Raw genomic sequence first — 19012 nt, 5'->3', positions numbered from 1 at the left:
AGGCCCACACTAGACAAATGAAAAACTATTCAACTGAGAAAATAAACGAACCGATTCAAAACAAATGATAACAGACTAAACAATAATTTCAAAATTATAACAAGAACATAAGTTTATTTTATGTTACAGTTAATAAATTAAAAGTATATTGTACGAATGCCGATAAGAGTCATTCGAAAAAAATATTATTTATGTCGTAACCACGACAAACATGTAGTATGTCGTAATAACGACATCGCTGTGTCGTACTATAACGACATAGTATGTGGAAATAACAAAATCGCTATTCCGTAATAACGACATCGCTATATCGTAATTACGACAACCGTTGTTACTTTGTGAGCATTGATACACTAGTGGAATTTATTTTTATCTTTATTTTAAGGACCACCTATCAGAATTGAATCAAACTTGATATACGTGTACCCTATAATGTCCTATTCAAGTGTTGTTACTTAGTTACCAATTGGTTAAAACTAATGGCCCCAAGGGACTTTGAAGAATTAATGTACAAAATCTTCTTTTCAAGATCGCTAAAATGACAGAGTTTAAACTTTAAGTTAGTATAAGTATACATTATGTACCTAATATCCGGGTCCTTAAAAAGAGTTTTTACGTTAACTTTTCACCTGTTTTAAAATTGCCGCTAGTAAGGGCAAAGTTTGTATCAAAACCCTATCGTGAACATATTCATTTTTTAGCTCACCTGGCCTAAAAGGGCCAAGTGAGCTTTTTCCATCACTTTGCGTCCGTCGTCCGTCGTCCGTCGTCTGTCGTCGTTCGTTTTAGGCTTATAACTCAAAAACCAAAGCATTTAAAGCAAATCTGACATGGGGTTAAATTGTTCATCAGGTCAAGATCTATCCGCCCTACAATTTTCAGATGAAACGGACAACACGTTGTTGGGTTTCTGACCCTGAATTGGTAATTTTAAGGAAATTTTGCTGTTTTTGGTTATTTAATCTTGAATATTATTATAGATAGAGATAAACTGTACACAGCAATAATGTTCAGCATAGTAAGATTAACAAATAAGTCAACATGACCGAAATGGTCAGTTGACCCCTTTAGGAGTCATTGCCCTTTATAGTCAATTTTTAACAATTTTTTGTAAATCTTAGTAATCTTTTACAAAAATCTTCTCCTCTGATACTACAGGGCCAAATTAAACCAAACTTGGCCACAATCATCATTTGGATATCTAGTTTAAAAAATGTGTGACGAGACAAGATGGCCGCCACAAATAGAACATAGGGGTAAAATTCAGTTTTTGGCTTATAACTAAAAAACCAAAGCATTTAAAGCAAATCTGACATTGAAGTAAAATTGATTCTCAGGTCAAAATCTATCTACCCTGAAATTTTCAGATAAATCCGACATTCCGTTGTTGGGTTGCTGACCATGAACTGGTAATTTTAAGGAAATTTTGCTGTTTTTGGTTATTATCTTGAATATTGTTATAGATAGAGATAAACTGTAAAAAAACAATAAATGTTGGCAAAGTAAGATCTACAAATAAGTCAATATGACCGAAATTGTCAGTTGACCCCTTTAGGAGTTATTGCCCTTTATAGTCATGTTTTAACAATTTCTTCGTAAATCTTAGTAATCTTTTACAAAAATCTTCTCCTCTGAAACTACTTGGCCAAGTTAATTATATATAGAGATAATTGAACAAATGTAAGCAGCTAGAATTTTCAGTAAATTAAGATGAACAAACACATCACCATAACCAAAACACAATTTTGTCATGAATCCATCTGCGTCCTTTGTTTAATATTCACATAGACCAAGGTGAGCGACACAGGCTCTTTAGAGCCTCTAGTTTTATAATGATAAACATTGAATTCAATCAAGTTTATTCATAATTAATATTAATTTTATTTAATCTATATGTATGCACATAATAGAACTTTATTTCATAATCAAGTATAATGGGACCCATTGAAATGATGAACGATTCAGGCTATTTAGATCCTTTATTTAGTACAGACTCCTGACTTGGAACATGCACATTCATACATAATGTGGCGGGGTTAAACATGTTAGTGGTATCATAAACCTCTCCCTAAGTTTGTAGGAATAGTTGTCATGGGGAATATTTGTTTAAAAAACTTGAGGTCCAAAGTTATAATTAAGGCTTCAATGGGGAGGACGCTGTATTTTTGTAATGTGCATCAAGCATCAGTAGGACATTAAGATTCAATTGTGTACAAATGATGGTACAGAGGTCCATGGGTCTGAGCACTATGAGTCCAAAATTTAACATAGTCTTTATTGCGAAAAGCTTTAAACAATTCCTCTTCTTTATAACCTGCAATAGAAATGCAGTCTTATTTTACATGAATCTGTACATGTCAAACATAACTGGTGGCTCCAAAGAGTCTGAATCGCTCCCCTGTGCAACCGGGTCTCATTATACTTGATTATAAAATAAAGTTGTATTGTGTGCAAGTAATATAACTGTAGGCTAGATTGCATTTGGTGTTCATTATTCTGAAAAAAGATCAATTACAAACTTTGCTCTCACTAACGACCATATCGAATTTCCTATCGCCTCAAAAAGTGATAACGCTAATTTTGTCCTAATTATGAGATCAGGAGCATGTAATTCAGTGGCTGTGTAACATATTTATTTTTCGTTCATTTTTTTGTACATTAATAAAGCCGTTGATTTTCTCGTTTGAATTAAATTGTTTAACATTTGTCATTTTGTGACCTTTTATAGCTGGCTATGCGGGGGCTTTGTTCATTATTGAAGTCATTACAATGACATATGGTTGTTAATTTCTGTGTAATTTAGTCTCTTGGCAATCATAATATATAAACCATATTCTTTTTTTTTATATATATAGCGATGTCGTTATTACGACAAAGTGATGTCGTTATTACGACATATGTAGTGATGTCTTTATTACGACATAGTGATGTATGTACTACGGAAGCCGATAAGGGCCATTCAAAAAAAAAATATTATGTCGTAATTACGACAAAGCATGTCGTAATTTCGACATAACATGTCGTAATAACGAAATAGCTATGTCGTTATTACGACATAGCTGTATATAAAAGAATATGTATTATGAACACTGGACACTTTTAATTTGCAAAACACTCATTTGCAAATCCGCCGCCGCCTCAAACAAGAGCTACAATATCATGTATATAACCAAAATGTGCAGAATTACATGGGATTCAATAATTTCATTGGGTTTCTACAGTTTCTCTCATATTTATTTTGCAATTTGAATTATAAAAACATGGGATTTTCAATATCCCATGGGACAGGGCTAAATCCCATGGGATTAACCATTATCCCATGGGATTTTGGTTAAATCCCATGGGATTTTTTTTTGTCCCATGGGATTATTGTAGTCCCATGGGATATTTGTTGTCCCATGGGACAAAAAAAATCCCATGGGATTTTTATTATCCCATGGGATTTTCAATATCCCATGGGACAAATTAAAATCCTATGGGATTCTAATTGTAAATATATAGATATATATAAACAGTAATGTGTATGTTACAATGTATTCTATTTGGTAGTAAATTATTATAAGATGAATCTTTTTAATTGAATATCTTTTTTTCTTGGGAAATGTTAATTTAGCATATTGTTCTTTAACATTTGTTAACTGTTCAAAACTAAACTTTTAAACAACAAAGCAGATAATGTAAGTATCAATATATGTTTATTCATGAATTATAGAATACTTTCTTGAAACACAATTATTTGCCATATCTCTCAACACAAAACATTAATAGTTTCTTATCATCCAGCATTGTTTGATGGTATAGTCCACTTTTTGGACATTCAGTACAGAACTTTGACATTATTGTGGTTTCAATATTTTTTTGAATTTAAAAGAACTTCAAATCATTGACTGAGTGATGAAAATAATAACTGATCCAACTTTTGTCTTCGAATTTATTCTGGTCTTGTTTCTATGTTTTCTCCATTTATTCTAGGTGGTGAATTTCAATCCTTCTGAAAAAGAACCAATAAAATCTAAAGTAATGGATTATACAAAATTGTTTTCATACATGTAGCAATAATATGATTTTCAATAAAAATAGCTATGCGGTATGGATTTTACTGATTGTTACAGGTTGTCCAGTGTCATCAGTTGCTAACAGCCTACATCCTTTGGTCTCTGATGAAGGGTTGTCAAATTAGCAATATACCACATCTTCCTATTCTAATACCATATAACAATCAATTAAATTATTCTTCTTTATAACATTTGGGTATTTTCCCAAGTTATATACATAGTATATATATAAACTGTAAATTCAGAATTAATGCGATTTTTTTTTTATTGCGAAAAATGCAACAGAGTTGTAGACACAATAATTTAAACTCGCATTATGAAATATTTTATATGGATTAAACAGGATTTTTCTCAAAATCGTAAAATTTAAAATCGCATTTAAGTCTAAAATGACAGAATCGCAATAATAAATGCACACAATAATTTATGAATTTACAGTATAAAGATCAATGTTAAAACTTTAGACAACTATAATAACATTCCATTATTCACAAGAATTTGCAATATATTATACAAAATGCAGACAACAGAAACAATATTTCTTTAAGCTTTTGAAGTTCAGACAGATTTCAATTTGTGTTTTATTTCAATGAAAAAATACCTTGAACTCTTTGAACATATTGGAAATTATAACATTGATACAAAAAAAATATGTATGTTTTATCCTTATTTTTTGTGTTGTTGGCTTGCTGTCTCATTTTAATATACATTTAAACATACATCAATGATCTTCTTCTTTATCAAAAGTAAAAATGGGATATTTTTGATTTTGATATCCCAAAACATTATAGTTCTATCAAATAACTTATTACCAAGTTCAAAAACACCAATGTGTTTGATATTAATTTTAAGACATGTATAAATGTTCCAGACCATATCAGTATTCGGATCTTACTTTTACGGTCCAGAACTTACAGTCCCACCATATGTGTATAGTCAGACCATTTAAGTATACTTGTACTGTCTGGTACCAGCTCGACCAAACCTGTGTTTTTATTTTAACTGCAATTAAACTTTTTGTATTAATCTATTAAAGATTTCAGTTATGTTGATCTGTACTATACATTTGTTTGTAATAAACTTGACCAACTTTTTAAAATTGGGCAGACTGTATGCATACAGTCCAAATACTTGTATGTTCTGGAACATAAACATGATTAACAAGCATGTTCTTTTCATATATGTTATGATGGTATGTTACTAAACCCCTTACGGGAAGGATTGTGCCTGATGTTCATATGATGAAATCATAATCTTTCAGTCAGTTTAATTGAAGTCTGGAGCTGGCATGTCAGTTAACTGCTAGTAGTCTGTTGTTATTTATGTATTATTGTCATTTTGTTTATTTTCTTTGGTTACATCTTCTGACATCAGACTCGGACTTCTCTTGAACTGAATTTTAATGTGCGTATTGTTATGCTTTTACTTTTCTACACTGGTTAGAGGTATAGGGGGAGGGTTGAGATCTCACAAACATGTTTAACCCCGCCGCATTTTTGCGCCTGTCCCAAGTCAGGAGCCTCTAGCCTTTGTTAGTCTTGTATTTTTTAAATTTTAGTTTCTTGTGTACAATTTGGAAATTAGTATGGCGTTCATTATCACTGAACTAGTATATATTTGTTCAGGGGCCAGCAGAAGGACGCCTCCGGGTGCGGGAATTTCTCGCTACATTGAAGACCTGTTGGTGACCTTCTGCTGTTGTGTTTTTTTATTTTGGTCGGGTTGTTGTCTCTTTGACACATTCCCCATTTCCATTCTCAATTTTATTTGGCCGGATGTCATGCTCAAATCCCATTAATATTAGTACTAAATTTTGAGTATATATACATGTAAATCCACAAGTTACTTACCATGCTTACTGAAATTCATGGTGAACACTCACCAAAAACTTACAATTTAGAGGAAAGACTGGAAAGATGAATGCACTAACACTATCAAAACAGAGCATGAAACTTACCGAAAAACAAGATGTTTTACATTTATCCAGGAGCAGGATAATTGTAAAGTTGTTTTTTTCTTTCTCTGCTGTCCATCACATAACCTTTGAATTCATTCATGCAAAATATGAAAATCTGCAAAGGTAAGACCTAGAACCTCAACTTATCCACATTTTGAATTTTGAACTGCATACTTGTCCTTTTCATCTTGCTGACAACCTAAACATAAAAAAATGATAAAAACATAATTCTAGATTGACTTTGTGTTTTTATTTTTGTTGGTACATGTACAAATAATTTTCCCAAATTTAAAACGAACACATCATCACCAAAGAGGAGGTCATACTAACCTCCGAAATATTTAAACAAACCGAAATTATTACTTGATTAAAATATTGTAAATCAATGGCATAGATACTCTTATTTTTGAAAACTTGATGTCTATTGCATACTTATATTCCTTTGTACGAGAGTATGCATATTAAGATAGACTCCATAGACTTTAATGTAAGCATGATTAATTTTACAGTCACTGACAGTTTTTCAGCTCTATGTCTACATTTTGAGAGAATCTTGCAGAACTGTATATTCTGATATTCAGAACTTATTGTGAGGTTTTTATTAATGCAACTGAAAGCTGTATCTCGTTTTCATTTCTGATACATATTTATGAGCTGAAGACCAGTGCCGAATTTTTCTCACTGCATTGAAGACCCATAGGTGACCTTCGGCCGTTGTCTGCTCTTTGATTGGATTGTTGTCTCTTTGTCAAATTCCCAGTTTCCACTTCCCATTTTATATCATGTATGCTGATTTTTCTTAAATTACAATATTCAATCATGCAATTTTGTCCATTATTGAAAATACGATAAGCAAAAATAAATGCACAAAAATTTTTAACATTTTTATATATGTAATCATGGTAATGTAAAAGACTTTTTTTAAATTCAAGACAGTTGCCTACACTGTTAATTTCCTTGTTTGATTCCATATTTTAAAAGCCTTTATAGATAGCTAGATGGTATGCTGGGGCGGATCCAGCCATTTAAAAAAAGGGGGGGGGGGGTCCCAACCCAAGACAAAGGGGATGGTCCTATATTCATTTGATTTGTTTTATTGTCGCATTATCATACAAGAATATATATGGTTTGAGGGTGGGGATCAGGGATCCTGAAATTTTTTCACCTAACCACTGGATGACAGGGGATCTCAAACATGTGGGGGTGGGGGTGAACCCCATGGACTCTCCCTATATTTCCTTTGATTTGTTTTATTGTTCTTTACAAAAATATATAAATATGGTTTAGGGGTGGGGATGTTAACTGTTTACAAGTTTTCAAACTAGAGGGGGTTGGACTTCACTTTTATTTTATTTCATTATTAATTTTATTGTCCCCGACAACATGGACAAGAATATATATGGTTTAGGGGTGGGGATCTGGATCGTTCACAAGATAATAGCACATTCTCAAATTGAGCAGGGTGGGGTAACCCCCTAAGACCTCCTTTTAATTTCATTTGATTTTTTTTATCGTCCCATTCAAAAATATATATGGTTTAGGGATGGGGATCTGGACCGTTTACAAGATAATAGCATATTCGACTGCCTAAGAGGGGCCTGCTCCTGCCATGACTCAGTGATTCCATATATAATCAACTAATTCTTTTCCCAAACAGGGGGCCCTGAACTCCTGATCCCCCCTTTATTTTCCTCGTTTCAATCACCCCGATATAAATTCAGTTTTATCACTTACAATAGGAATGGTTTGAATTCCCCAATAATTCTTATATACCATTAATATCAACATATTTCATTGTTGATAAATGAAAGGCAAAAGTTTTCTATGGGTAGAAATGGATAGTGGGAAGCTTTCAGATTCACACCATGCCGGTGTCTGTGTTCAAAGTGCTGGGTTTTTATGACCCTCGTTGTTTGCGGACTAACTATTTAGGCCTGTGGTGGATAATAGTGTGCGTGCATTAATCTTCTATACCTTCTTCATCAATATATTCAAATACTGACGGCAAGTGAAACTGTTGTAATGATGTATCAATGTCTTTTTGAAATCACCGTGCTATTTACATGTGGGATCGAGAATGCAGGGGAAGGAAACTTGTCAATTATGTTTATTTCTAAGCCAAAATAAAATGAGCCGCCGTAAAATTAACCTTGAATTATAACAATGCATGTAAGGCTCGTCTCGGAGGGGTGTCTTTTTTCTGTCTTCTTTTTTAAGTTATATTTTTAATAACTTACACTTTTTCAACATTATTCTCTTTCTTTCACTATTCTTTATTCCTTTTTTTCTTTGTCCTTTGTTCTCTATTCTGTTAATTCACATCCATACCCTCTTAATATGTGTATGTGGACTTACTGTATTTATTTTTTTTTAGTTCTGGCAGAGATATTAGATACAATATATATGTCTCTGGTTCTGGTATTATGCGATAAGTCCATTTCTTTTTCATGCAGTGTCATGAAATATAATGGTTATGACGTTGCGCACGATATTGGTGTCACTTTGGAAATATGGGTTAGATAGCGTGTTATTCAAATTCATGCTCTTATCCTATACAATAAATAGCCATGTTATGCATATCATTCGAAAGGAAATAAACCATAGAAATCAATAACATAGATGAATTTGTGTTTTGTCAATTTTTTAATGAAAAAAAAATGCTCATTTCGATGCCTATAACGTCATTTTAAGGGTGTCCCGCTGTTACAATTTTGTTTTAGGTGCGTCTTTGAAATCCCAGTGCGGATTCATTAGTAAGTAGAATGGTTTAAAATTTTACAATTATATTGTATAAATTTAACGTTAAATGAAGCAATAGACGTTTTTGACTATAAGAGTAGGAAGATCGTCAGAAAAGTTTAAACAAAAAAGAGAAAAAATGTCCCAATTTGCTGCTCAACCCGTAAAAAACCTTTCTGTCTTTAATTACATAATATATAACATACGAAAATGGATTTTAATAATATCAGAAAAATTATACATGTTCCGAAGAAGCTATCTGAAGTCATCATTATGTAACTGCGGTCTTATTTTAAAAACATCGTCATTTTCCCCGTGTCCAATAAAATGTCCCGATGGACAAAATAACACAAAGAATAATTCAGAGGCTTTTTATCAAACGAAATTCTACTATATCTCAAATTTTTATCACCTGTTAACTGATATGAATGGAAAACACATTTAATTTCCTTTAAAATGATATGATATCTACTTTTGTTTGAGTTGCAGGTAGAAAATCCGAAACGATCTAAGATGTCCAATGAAATGTCCCCGTAACCGTAATTTGACGGTCGCGTTATAATAACGTTAAACTGGTATACGACTTTTCTTGCATATTTGGCAAAACATAATTTCATGAAATGGTCTGATCTATATAAAATAAAGTTCTCGTCTAATATGCATTAAAAATGTAGATCTGCATTGTTTCAAGGATATAAGAGTCATATAAGATGTCGAAATATTTAACTGGGATACTCCATAAAGACAAGGCCCCAGAGCTATAACAAAGAGAAAACTTACTAATGACCACACAACGTTTTCAAAATGAAATAACTTGAATTGAAAATTTCCCAACTGTGAAAATTTGTTATTTCTAAACGTCTTTAATTATTATTTCGGAAAAAAAAATATTTAGCATATTCATATATTTTCATAATTATTTCCAAGGAAACCTTTTTTTTTTGGCAAAGTTTACTTCTATATGTTTTTAATCTTCACCAGCGATTTATTCTCTGCCATCACCAATTAGTCCTAATTATTAAAGATCAATTGACCTAATTCAAATGATGATTGGTATATCGTATTGAATATGACCATCGGTCATCCGTGACGTATCCCAAATAACGACGAATGCCGATAGATAGATCATAGTTTATTAATTAGCGTCTCGCAATTTAAATTTCATCAAGGGGACTTAATTAAACCAGTTACTATACAAATCTTGAAAAAACGATGTACATGTACTTTTTAATATTTTCAAAACAAATTACGAAAACGTTTAGTGTAAAAATCACCGAATATAAATGTTTCTTTCTTGCAGGTTTTGGCATTTGTAATATATATTCTATATGCATATATTCAAAGCTGTTCTTAATTATATGCATACTAGGTATCAGTGGCGGATCCAGGGGGGGGGGGGGGGTTCTGGGGTTGGAACCACCCCTTTTTTGAACGATCAATGCATTTGAATGGGGACATATGGTTGGAACCACCCCTCCCCCTTTTGTCCTGGGTTGGGACCCCCTCCTTTTCAAATGGCTGGCTCCGCCGCAGAGGTATATTTATATATATATGAGTGTACCAGCCCCCTCCTAAATCTTGGGAAACAAATGGTAGATTATATAGGGAATCACGGAAGCATGACTGGACGTGACCCCTCTAAGGCAGTCAATGAGTCCCCACTTATGAAAATTTCTGGATCAACCATTGCTTAGTTCTAGTTATCTTAGGTCCTAGTGTGAAATAAAGCCGTCTTTTTAAACACATCTTTATTCATACATGTATATATACGTTTTCTCACGGATTTGTTCATGCAATATTGAAATTATGTTTACTCAATGCGCAATTACTGAAGTTTATATTTGCTACTTTTCTTCTTAATTTCATATAATTTTTTTTAATTTTTTTTTCTTCGAAAAATTAGTGGCGTTGAAATAGGGAATGGACACAGATACCTTATCACATTTAACCAAAGAAATGTTGTATAATGTCATCAATCTGTAATACACGTAGACAGGATGTTCTCTAGAAAACTATACGTTATACACACCCGAGAATACACGCACTGTCGTAATGGAAAATTACTGTATGTTATAGTTACCTGTAATCAGCTTTGCAACACCATGTCATGACGGTTCAAAAAGATTTTCTTCAAATCAAAATGGAATATTATTTTTTTCTGTAAAATTTAATACTTTAAAAAGTAGACTTTGACAAAATTATGAAATAGAAGGAATTGAACAATTTAAATTCGTATTTTAACAAAGATTTAGATATAATTTTACAACGATCATTAAAAAATAACCAAACAAACGTTGAATCAAACGATATGAACCTACGCAGTTTTATATTAAAATACTGACACACACCAGTTTGCCATCTCAGTATGCAAGGCAGGGGTGCTTCAATGTTGAGGTGCTGGAACTTGATGTACATGTATCATTAAGTTAATACAGTTCTGTTAGGATTGACTGCCTTTTTACAGAGACTTTCTATTCTTACTAGTTGTTATCAGTTAGTATAGACGGTTCCTGGCTTAGAATGATTCTCTGCTCAGCAAATGGTGCGTAATTAGCATTTGAATCAAATTTCTTGTAGAAGTAAAAAACACAAATTAATGTATTTGACAACTTTATTCAGGAGCACAGTCTATATCATCCGGCGTAAATAACTTCGAGATTTATGTGGAAGTTTACTCTGCTGCTCGATCTATGCTAATCGATGTTCCAGTATATTTCATATTTATATTTATTCGTGAGGCCTCGTCATCGTTTATATTCACTAAAAGCACAGTCGCCTAAATATTTTATATGGCGAAAAAATTGCGAAAATTGGAGGCAATAATATATTTTTAGTAGCCATTATTATTTTAAAATCTTAAGAGGTTGCTTGCAAATTTAACTCTAAAATCATCTTCGCTAGCCAAGGGTTACGATCCACTCCCGCTCTCTCTCTAGCGAAGATGCTCCAAAATTGAGAAGAGATGACGATCTATAACGAATATATACATTCATCATGTGTGCAGATACGACGGCGACTATATAGGATCTGCCATGAGTGCACTTTGTATGCCCTGCATGTGTGCACCCAGGAGGTCCTCCTGAGCGGTGTTTAGACGTACCGGGAAAATCTTATCTGATTCAGGATCAATTCATCGATTACACTCCCCTGTCACCAGTGATTCTTTTTTGCTGACATTCTGAAAAAGTATTGTGTACTCGAGATTGTGTAGTCCCTGTGTAAGTCTTGCACATGTGATTTTTAACACTCCCTGGACTTCTGCAAAAAACAATTATTCAGTTCACTGATTAAGATGGAAGGTAAACGAACAGAAAGTCACTGGACAAAAAGTCAAACACATGTCAAACTCAGGCATAAAGTAACAAAGTTGATAGGACAAAAAGTCACAAACAATTTGTTGACAATTGATTGAATATAAATGAAAAAATATTTTGAAATATCTTCTTTTTATTACATATATTCATTTTTAATTTTAGGAAATTGTTCATAATATAAAAAAGATGTGGTATAATTGCCAATTAGACAACTGTCCACAAGAGACCAAAATGACACAGACATTAACAACTAGAGGTCTTTACGGCCTTCAACCATAAGCCAATATAAAGAAGATATGGTATGATTGCCAATGAGACAACTGTCCACAAGAGACCAAAATGACACAGACATTAACAACCATAGGTCACCATACAGCCTTCAACAATGAGCAAAGCCCGAGGTAAAGCCCATACCGCATAGTCAGCTGTAAAAGGCAATCATACTATATCTTTTTTTTTATATTTATATGTTAAAAAATGCGTGCAAATGTAATCAACATGATCAAAAGCTGCACTTAAACGTAGTGATTTTTTTGCGCAAATGTAATGGTAATGTGCGCAAACCTTATGCACTGATTTATTTGTTTTTAATAAATTTTAATTTAAAGTTGCTACATCATGTTCATGTATATATAAAATTTCAAGAAAAATACAAAAAGAGTGTTTTTTTGTTCAAAGAAAAATAATCTCAAAACTAAAATGTTACTTTTTGTCCTGGGACAGTGTGTGACTTTTTGACTGACTTTCTGTCCTGCATTCAGATTGAATAGGGGAGTTTGGTTGAGCCCGCCTCCCTCTATCTGAGACTACTATCTCAGTGATGAGCTTTATGTTTCATGTACAAATGTATTGTGCTTGTCATATATATGTATGTCGGATAAAAGCTCTACAGACATGACAGACCTTTAATATGTTGTATTGTTATATGTATAACCGACAATAAATAAAAAGCCCCTAACAAGTAAGAATTAGGTTACTTCTTTCTGTTTTGACATCTTGCATGGGTTTTTATAGCCCCATATTAAAATTATGCCCCCACTTTAAAAAAGGGGGGGTATACTGTTTTACCCCTGTCTGTCCATCCATCCTTGCGTCAGTCAGTCCGTCCGATGAATATTTTTCGTCACATTTTCCTTAGGAACTACAATAGAAGGATTTCTGAAATTTGGTTTCAGGGTTAAATAAGTCAGCTATACCGTGTGATGCATTTTCAGATTCATCACTCGACAACTTCCTGTTTTCCCAAAACTTGTATGATTTGACACATGATAGCCAAGTTGAAAGTTGAAAACTAACAACCTAATTTATGTACAAAAAAATTGAAAAACAGATATGTTACACATAAACAAACGACAATCACTGAATTATCGGATCCTGACTTGGAACAGGCACAACCATAACAAATTGGCAGGGTATAAGGAACTTTGAAAATATTTAGTTTTTGTGGTTTGGTCTATTTTCCGGATACTGTAAGCAATAAGGCCCCTTTATTTAGTGAATGAAATAATTGTAAGATGCACTTAGCTGTCTGTCATATTTTATATGAACTTGACCTCATTTTCATGGTTCATTGGTCAATGAAACACTGCATTGTTTTGTCAGTTTATCATATGTTTAAAGTTACAGGTAGATTATATTTGGTAGATATGAAACAATTGTAAGGTGTGGATTCATATATATAAACCATGACCGCATTTTATTGTTCTTTGGACCAAATTCTACCAAACTTGGCCACAATCATCCTTGGGGTATCTAGTTTAAAAAATGTGTGGCGTGACCCGGCCAACCAACCAAGATGGCCGCCATGGCTAAAAATAGAACATAGGGGTAAAATGCAGTTTTTGGCTTATAACTCAAAAACCAAAGCATTTAGAGCAAATCTGACTGGGGGTTAAATTGTTGATCAGGTCAAGATCTATCTGCCCTGAAATTTTCAGACGAATCGGACAACCTGTTGATGGGTTGCTGCCTGTGAAATGGTTATTTTAAGAAAATTTTGCAGTTTTTGGTTATTGTCTTGAATACTATTATAGATAGAGATAAACTGTAAAAGCAATAATGTTCAGCAAAGTAAGACCTACAAATAAGTCAACATGACCAAAATTGTCAGTCGACCCCTTAAGGAATTATTGCACTTTATAGTCAATTTTTAACAACTTTTCATCATTTTTTGTAACTTTTTTAAAAATATTCCTCACTGAAACTACTTTGCCAAATTTAACCAAACTTGGCCACAATCATCATTGTGGTTTGTAGTTTAAAAAATGTGTCCGATGACCCAGCCTACCAAACAAAATGGCTGAAATGGCTAAAATTAGGACATAGTGGTAACATGCAGGTTTTGCTTTATATCTTTGCAACTAAGACATTTAGGGCAAATCTTTCAAGATTTAAATGTCCATCAGAATAAGATCTATCCCCTCACAAATGAATTGGACAACCTGTTGTTGGGTTGCTGCCCTAAAATTGGTGATTTTAAGGTAATTTTGCAGTTTTTGGTTATTATCTTGAATACTATTATAGATAGAGATAAACTGTAGACAGCAATAATGTTCAGCAAAGTAAGATCTACAAATAAGTCAGCATGATCAAAATTGTTAGAGGACCCCTTAAGGAGTTATTGCCCTTTATAGTCAATATTGAACAACTTTTCGTCATTTTTGTAACTTGTATAAAATCATTTCTAAAACTACTTGGCCAAATTTAACCAAACTTGGCCACCATCATAATACTAGGGTATCTATTTTAAAAAAAAGTGTCTAATGACCCCGCCTACCAACGAAGATGGATAAGACATCAGTAAACACATTAACAGGTGAGCGACACAGGCTCTTGAGAGCCTCTAGTTTTTTTTAAATGGATGTGATTGTCATAGCATGGTCACATGAATGGTTTGACTTGTCCAGTCCAGGCCACTTATCAGTTGTTTGTGCTCAATTTGAGTGTATTTATTCAGATTATCAATCCTTCTGCTTCCAAGCACTTTCCAAAAATGGAAACAAATTATTTTCAGGAAAAAAATAATTTCCATTTATTGTGGAAAATAATTTTTTGACTCGGGCGCTTATTTTTGACCCGTGTGGGGGGAGGGGAAACAAACATATTTTTAATTTGGGCCTTAGATTTTTAATTTTTTGACTCGGGCGCTTATTTTTGACCCGTGTGGGGGGAGGGGAAACAAACATATTTTTAATTTGGGCCTTAGATTTTTTAAGCATAGGTCTACTTGTCTGTCTGCCTGCCAAGGTTAATTTTACTGTGACCTCATATTCATAGAATAATGATAATATTCATGATATTGAACGGCATGAATAATGAGTAAGTTGATGTTATATATACAAATAAGACAACATTTTCAGTTGCCTACTAATTATGTAATACATGTAGTAGTTATTTTTGTCATTAAATGATGTTTACCCTTTTATGTGTAGGACAAGAACATGAAAGATAAAGGGGAAACTATAAACAGAAGAAATTATCAACAAAATAAGATTTACAGAGGTCAACAAAGCCTAAATGGTAAGTCCACAGTTATAAAAGTTTTTGTCCTTGAATAATGATTAAATATTTATTAAAATAAGATGTGGTATCATGAAAGAGAAAACTATCCATCAGAGTTCAATTTAGTGGATGTAAGAATTGTAATTACTTATTAGAGGCCATTGATGACCTGTAAGTAATGAGAAAACCCATACCCTATACATGTTATAGTAATCTATAAAAGTCAACACTAACCAAATTTGAAACAGAGCATCAATTCAAACGTCAAATATACCAGACTAATTTACAAAAACAAAAAATTATGAAAAAAAAAAATGACGGATATGAACCAACATCAACCACTGAACTATGTACAAGCTCCTGATATAAGACAGGTATAATATGGCTGGGTTGATATAAAAATAAGAAACACTTAGCAGTCTGATTTCCAATGAGACATTTCTCCAATAGAGATCAAATGACATTTAAGGAGGCTCTAGGGTATAACAATTTCAGAAAAATGTTTAATAATTTTTTTTCATTACTCATTTTATTTATAACTTTATCATATGGTACACCAAATCATTCAAAACAATCAATTGGGTTTGGCCCCAGATGACTTTTGAAATGCATATGTATCATTGAAAAAGCTCCAAATTATCTCCCTTTAGTGCAAAAATGCCATTTTTTTGGCATTAGAAATATAATATCTTATTTAACTCATCGGTGGCCTATATTTTTTATTATAATTTTAAATAAGCTGTACTTTAACTAAACTATTATAAAATTTTAGTGATTTCTGTAATTTAGTACTTGAATATTTAAATGAAAGTTTATCATATTAATCATAAACATGATAAAATAGCCATTTTATTGATCTCTTCACTGATAATTTTTGAGTTTGTGTATTTGTAGGTCAGACATCTCAATTTTCATGGTCATCATTCACAGATCAATACTGAACGGAAAACTTAAAGCTGATATTTTTCTCCATGGTGCGACTTTTTTATTAATTTGAAATGGAACATGTTTTTTCCTACATTTATTTGAAAGAGGAAATTTCAACATGATGACTATAAACAAAAATGAGTCATATCATCACGATCATTGATGCACAAGAACTTGATCATATAAATACAACAATGTAATTATCAATTGAAAGATGGAATGAATGAACAAGATATTAGAATGTTGTTGTCCAAATAAACTTGCTTTGTCTTCTCATTTGAATCTCTCCATTCAATAAAGATGTACAGAGGAAGATCTTTGAAGAACAGATTGAAAAAATATTTTGTCTAAGAATTGCAGGAATATTCTAGTGAATGAAATTATTTATTGACTTCACTCATATATAGTGGACTGAATAATTGTATATAGCAAGTTGTGAATAAAGAAAGCAAAAACTTTAACAAAAAGTGTTTATATTATAAATTTGCAAATATAAGCATACTTTTATGTACACCACAAAGGTATATATAATTCAAATTGTTTGCCTATACAAGTATTGCAATGAACCTATAACAAAGAAAATCTTACCTCATGAAAAGAGTGAACTATTCAGTCAGAATATGAAATATTTTTTCAGTTCTATTTTTCATATTAGAATAAACAAGACAAAGATTTCAAAACAATATTTTTTCATTTATTTAGAAATTTCATCATTTTGTTTCAGTGAAAGAACTTTATTCTTTGACTGTAAAATATTATTATTATACATTCCAAAATAAGAATAATATTTATTGTCATATAAACAAATAAAAAACATGTTTGTGACAAAATTTACAAAAAAATTATATATATGTATATATATATAAAAATTATAAAAAAAACTCGTATACATTTAAAACATTTTACTACCAACATGACCAAACAGCATTCATTGTAACATACACATAACTTTATATTTATATATATATATTTATAATTTTAATCCCATAGGATTTTATGTTGTCCCATGGGATATTAAAAATCCCATGGGATAATAAAAATCCCATGGGATTTTTTTTGTCCCATGGGACCAAAAAAAATCCCATGGGATTTAACCAAAATCCCATGGGATAATGGTAAATCCCATGGGATTTTGCCCTGTCCCATGGGATATTGAAAATCCCATGTTTTTATAATTCAAATTGCAAAATAAATATGAAAGTAACAGTATAAAATCAATGAAATTATTGAATCCCATGTAATTCCGCACATTTTGGTTATATACATGATATTGTAGCTCTTGTTTGAGGCGGCGGCGGATTTGCAAATGAGTGTTTTGCAAATTAAAAGTGTCCAGAGTTTATGATTGCCAAGAGACTAAATGACACAACAATTAACAACTATAGGTCATTATAGTGCCCCCAATAATTAGAAAAGCCCCCGCATAGTCAGCTATAATAGAGCGAGGAAAAATACCAGAGGAAGAGTCCCCGAAATGCTGTGTGGCAGACAGTGTTATTAATTATTTTTTAGCTCCCTTGGTAAAACTCCAAATGTCATGTTTTTCATTGCTTAATAATTTACACGAAGCTTATAATAATAGTAAATACTAGAACACACCCGTGGTCGCACGGATCCGTGACTGAATTAAAGTATATAACTTTGCGCAAGCCTTATTTTAGTAAAGTCATGCCGATTATAAGATACAACACAGTTTTCTCTGCTTTCAAATCTTTCTGTTTGAACCCGTCGAACCGGAACTTATCAATTATTGGTAATATTTATTATTTGGAAAACAATAGGTCCTGGAATGTCCTTTATTAGTTATAAATAAAGTTGAATTCTTTGATTCCCTGTTTTACGTCATGCCCACTAACAAATTGAAAACTGTACCTATACGCCTTATTTTTAGTCCAGATTTTTAGTATTCGTATTGTTATCTTAGAAAGTCTTACTGATTAAAATACTACAATAGGTAACAATTTGACAATGTAGTAGTGTCAACCCTGTGATTATGACCCGTGTATATAGCATATTAATCCAGAATACACCGTTTGGTGGTGCGCCTGTCAGATGTGGAACGTACAGATAAGGTAATAGGTAACAGGTGAATATACTATTGGTATCGGTATCGGACTCGACCCGGAACTTCTTAATTATTGGCAAAACAAAAGGGCCTGGAGTGGTGTAATTTTTAATATACACCTTTGTATTATATTAGTTATATATGAAGTTGAATTCTGTGATTCGTCGTTTTTACGTGATGACGGCTGACAAAATTGGACCTCGTAATTTTAGTATTATAGATATATTTGTTAATTGCATAGCTTTTGCTATTTGAATTCATTGATTAAAGATTTTTATTTATATTGTAAAGTTTAATATTTGCATCGTCGCAAAATCTTTGGTTACCTTCTTTGGATACCTTCAGTGAGAAAGTTATATATTTTATAGATCCCAACAATTTTGATCAGTTACAGGCCGTGAATGAACTGTAATTGTATCGTCGCTAAATCAATGGTTAACTTTTTTAATACGTA

At 32.4% G+C, this 19012-nt stretch overlaps 2 long non-coding RNA genes across 3 annotated transcripts; one reads left to right on the top strand and one right to left on the bottom strand.

Moving 5' to 3' along the window:
* Positions 1-3750: 3750 nt before the first annotated feature.
* LOC134695404 (uncharacterized) lies at positions 3751-8013 on the bottom strand. The gene is made up of 3 exons (XR_010102753.1): positions 7747-8013; positions 6013-6211; positions 3751-3991 (listed from the first exon to the last, which is right to left on the bottom strand). It is a non-coding gene; the product is annotated as an uncharacterized LOC134695404 (long non-coding RNA).
* Positions 8014-11881: 3868 nt separating this feature from the next.
* Positions 11882-16882, top strand: LOC134695403 (uncharacterized). Of its 2 annotated transcripts, none has more exons than XR_010102751.1 (3): positions 11882-11969; positions 15497-15584; positions 16461-16882. It is a non-coding gene; the product is annotated as an uncharacterized LOC134695403 (long non-coding RNA). The 2 variants fall into 2 exon arrangements; XR_010102752.1 differs by lacking the exon at positions 11882-11969 and adding an exon at positions 11992-12050.
* The last annotated feature ends 2130 nt before the right edge of the window (positions 16883-19012 follow it).

Source organism: Mytilus trossulus, chromosome 13, assembly GCF_036588685.1.
Source record: "Mytilus trossulus isolate FHL-02 chromosome 13, PNRI_Mtr1.1.1.hap1, whole genome shotgun sequence".
In the NCBI taxonomy this organism is placed as follows: Eukaryota; Metazoa; Mollusca; class Bivalvia; order Mytilida; family Mytilidae; genus Mytilus; species Mytilus trossulus.
This window is presented reverse-complemented; position numbering and strand designations above follow the sequence as displayed.